At 47.0% G+C, this 4,572-nt stretch overlaps 1 pseudogene; it reads left to right on the top strand.

The window, feature by feature from the left end:
- The first annotated feature begins 527 nt into the window (after positions 1-527).
- LOC102827464 lies at positions 528-2,416 on the top strand (annotated as a pseudogene).
- The last annotated feature ends 2,156 nt before the right edge of the window (positions 2,417-4,572 follow it).

The following is a 4,572-nucleotide window of genomic DNA, read 5'->3' as shown; positions in this document are numbered from 1 at the left end:
TTCCAGGTCAGTCATAACTATGCCATTGATTCTGCTGTTATTCTTTTTACTGACTGTGTGACCCAGCTCTAACCAATAAAATGTAAGGGGATGTCTTCCATGGGAAAGGGAACTTACTAAGAAAGTGATAAAAGGATAAATCAATCAAAGGAAAATTAATTCTAGCCCATGCTGAAAGATCAAATGTTCTTTCTCAATGAGCCGTTGAAAGAACACTTTTTCTCTACCTCTATCTGGTAGCGTAGTGGTTACGAATCAGGCTGCCAACCTTAAGGTCAGCGGTTCGAAACTACCAGCTGCACCGCGGGAGAAAGATGAGGCTTTCTACTCCCGTAAAGATTTACACCCTCGGAAACCCTATACAGGGTCGCTATGGGTCGGAAACGACTCGATGGCACATAACAACAACAACAATCCTTGCACTCAATATTATGTTCTATCAACTGCATTAAAAATAGTGTTGCGCTCTGCCTCTGCCAGTCGCTGTCGGTACCGCAGCTGCCTCTGCATCTCCAAGTCCGAGTCCACCATCCTCTACGCCCGGCGGCACCATGGAGGCTTATCACAAGCCCGACCAGCAGAAGCTGCAGGCCCTGAAGGACACAGCCAACCGACTGCGTATTAGCTCCATTCAGGCCATCACGGCAGCGGGCTCCGGCCGCCCACGTCATGTCTGTCCTCTTTTTCCACACTATGCGCTAAAAGGCCCAGGACTCCCTCAACCCTCACAACGACAGCTTCGTGCTTTCCAAGGGCCACGCAGCTCCCATCCTGTATGCAGTCTGGGCTGACGCTGGCTTCCTGCCCGAGGCAGAGCTGCTGAACCTGCGGAAGATCAGCTCTGACTTGGATGGACACCCCGTCCCGAAACAAGCTTTCACCGACGTGGCCACTGGCTCCCTGGGCCAGGGTCTGGGCGCTGCTTGCGGAATGGCCTACACTGGCAAGTACTTCGACAAAGCCAGCTACTGCGTCTACTGCATGCTGGGAGATGGAGAGCTGTCAGAGGGCTCTGTGTGGGAGACCATGGCCTTTGCCGGCATCTACAAGCTGGACAACCTGGTTGCCATTCTTGACATCAACCGCTTGGGCCAGAGTGACCCGGCCCCACTGCAGCACCAGGTGGACATCTACCAGAATCGCTGCGAGGCCTTTGGCTGGCATGCTGTTATCGTGGACGGGCACAGTGTAGAGGAGTTGTGCAAGGCCTTTGCCAAGCTAAGCACCAGCCAACAGCCATCATTGCCAAGACCTACAAAGGCCGAGGGATTTCAGGGGTAGAAGATAAGGAGTCTTGGCATGGAAAACCTCGCCCCAAAAACATGGCGGATCAGACCATCCAAGAAATCTACAGTCTGATCCAGAGCAAGAAGAAGATCCTGGCAACCACCCCCCGACACCCCCACAACCCCACACCCCCCGCGCAGGAGGACGCCCCATCTGTGGACATCACCAACATCCGCATGCCCACCCCACCCAGCTACAAAGTTGGGGACAAGATAGCCACCCGCAAGGCCTATGGACAGGCCCTGGCCATGTTGGGCCATGGCAGTGACCGCGTCATTGCCCTGGAAGGGGACACCAAGAATTCCACCTTCTCAGACCTCTTCAAAAAGGAGCACCCAGACCGCTTCATTGAGTGCTACATCGCTGAGCAGAACATGGTGAGCATCGCCGTGGGCTGTGCCACACGCAACCGGATGGTGCCCTTCTGCAGCACTTTCGCAGCCTTCTTCACGAGGGCCTTTGACCAGATCCGCATGGCGGCCATCTCTGAAGGCAACATCAACCTCTGTGGTTCCCACTGCGGTGTGTCCATCGGGGAAGATGGGCCCTCTCAGATGGCCCTGGAAGATTTAGCCATGTTCCGGTCAGTCCCCATGTCGACTGTTACCCAAGTGATGGAGTTTCCACAGAGAAGGCAGTGGAATTAGCAGCCAATACGAAGGGCATCTGCTTCATCCGGACCAGTCACCCAGAAAACGCCATCATCTACAACAATAATGAGGATTTCCAGGTTGGACAAGCCATGGTGGTCTTGAAGAGCAAGGATGACCGTGATTGGAGCTGGGGTGACCCTGCACGAGGCTCTGGCTGCTGCCGAACTGCTGAAGAAAGAGAAGATCAACATCCGCGTGGTGGACCCGTCACCATGAAGCCCCTGGATAAAAATCTCATTCTCTACAGCGCCCGCGCCACCAAGGGCAGGATCCTCACGGTGGAGGACCATTATTACGAAGGTGGCATAGGTGAGGCCATATGCACTGCTGTCGTGGGTGAGCCTGGCATCACGGTTACCCACCTTGCTGTCAGCTAGGTACCAAGAAGCGGGAAGCCAACTGAGTTGCTGAAGATGTTTGGCATTGACAAGGACGCCATTGCCCAAGCTGTGAGGGGCCTTGTGTCTAAGGCCTAGAGGAGTTTAGGGGCACAGGGTGAGTATTCTATACATTCCTGAGAATTGTTGGCAAAGGTGCTCAAAGATGTATTGAGAAAAGTGATAAATATGTTTGGAGAAAAATGAAAAGAAAAAGAAAAAATAGTGTTGATAGTACCTTTACTTTTGAGAACTGTGTGGACTTCTATCAGCTGTAGAGCTGGATATCTGTAGAATATATACTTTTATGTAGAAAATCATATTAGAAACATTCTACCAATTAATAACTTAGATGATCAGCAAAGTTAGACAACAACTTGAAGTTTCACAAAATCCAGTTCATCTCATAAAATCCACTTAATGTCTAGAAGTCCTGACAAGAAGTAGAACTTTGATGAAAGAGGGAGGACATAATACTTGGTAAAAATAGAAGGTCAGCAAAAAAGAGGAAGACTCCTAACACAATGGCTGCAATAATAGGCTCATACATAACAATTGTGAGGATGGTGAAGGACTGCGCAGTGTCCCATTTTGTTGCACCTAGGGTTGCTATGGGAGTCCTGGTGTGCTGATGCACTGGACTGCAGTCAGTTTGATCTGCAAGATTGGAGGTTCTAACTCACCAGATGCTCTTCAGAAATCTCTATGCAGGGTCGCTATGGGTCATAACTGACTCAACAGCCCTTAACAACAACAACAACAGGGTAGCTATGAATCAGAACCAACTTGACCGCACCTTGCAACAACATCATCCTTGGTCATGCTTATACTCAGCCCTAGAAATAGTCACCACAACATTCATCTTTAGTATCCCATTGCTTACATTTTCCCTCCATCTCCAGGTATCTTTCTTTCACCTTCCCCCCACTACTTTCTACTCCTTACAAGCACCTGAGTCCTTGCACTTCCCTCTCATTCTAGTAGTACCCTATGTCCGTTCCAAAAGTAGTTTTCCCTTCTCCTTTTCACATCAAACTGCTACTTCTCAGATCTTCTTGATCTTACCTGGATATTATGAGGAAGGTACTCTGTGAAACTTAAAGTTGTTGCTCAAATTTGTTAATCATCAAGATTATTATTTGGCTGCATGTTCCTAATATTATTCTGCATATAAGAATTTACTTCTACAGATACCTAGGAGCTCTGGTAGCATAGTGGCTACAAGTTGGACTGCTAACCTCAGGGTCAGCAGTTTGAAACTACCAGATGTTCCGCAGGGGAAAGATGAGGCTTTCTGCTTCTATAAAGATTTACAGCCTCAGAAATCCTGCACAAGGTTGCTATGAGTCGGAACCAACTCCACAGCACATAACCACCACCACCACAGATAACTAACTCTACAGTTGATAGAAGTACATGCAGTTATCAAAAGCAAAGGTAAGGGGAGTGGTTAATATTACAGTCCAGAAACAGAGGACCATAGGGCATCAAGGGAGAAGAGCACAAGCAGAATGCGGGACCTTATCCAGAGAAGCAGTGATGCCAAAGATGGAGGCAGAGATGGGGTCATGGAGAGAGGGAGCGGCTGAGGACTCTAGACTCATGGGAAGAGAGGGACTAAGAGCTGGTGACCAAGAGGAAGACTTGCATAAATGTGCCCTTTGGTGGTGTAAATTATTATATATGCCTGAGTGGTTTTTTGTTTTGTTTTGTTATAAAAAGCGAAAGTGAATAGAGAGAAATACTGTTAACTGATGGTACATGGAAGGGATTATAATCATTGTAATGAAACAAATTATATGATTTGTTCAATGTAAAACTGATGGTCACCCTGTAAACTTTTACTCAATCCACAATAAAAACCTTTTTTTAATAAAAGGGTAATACTAAAAGTGAACAATACTTTGAGGCAGGTATTTCTCCCCATGTTTCATAAAGCACACAGATATAATACCTTCAGTGTAAGTCTATCCACATATACATAGCTGTAATGAAAGACAGGAATCTTTTAGAGAGAAAGTTTAAATTAGAGAAAATGTCAAAATTTCTTGTTCCATAATCCATATATGAGTAAAAGACAACAATCGACACCATCACTCAAGCTCAAATACTCTGCTTTCATGGACTTCTTGGAACATTCTTTTTCCCATTAGCATTAAAGGGAGGATACTAAGAAAAAAAGCAAAGCAAAGTATTAAAGAAGTCAGGTGAGGTCTAAAGGATAAATATGAGAAGTTACTGTATAAATTGTAACG

The sequence above is a fragment of the Chrysochloris asiatica genome, unplaced genomic scaffold, assembly GCF_000296735.1.
Source record: "Chrysochloris asiatica unplaced genomic scaffold, ChrAsi1.0 scaffold00215, whole genome shotgun sequence".
Taxonomy (NCBI): Eukaryota; Metazoa; Chordata; class Mammalia; order Afrosoricida; family Chrysochloridae; genus Chrysochloris; species Chrysochloris asiatica.
The sequence above is the reverse complement of the archived record's forward strand: the minus strand, read 5'-3'. Positions and strand labels throughout refer to the sequence as shown.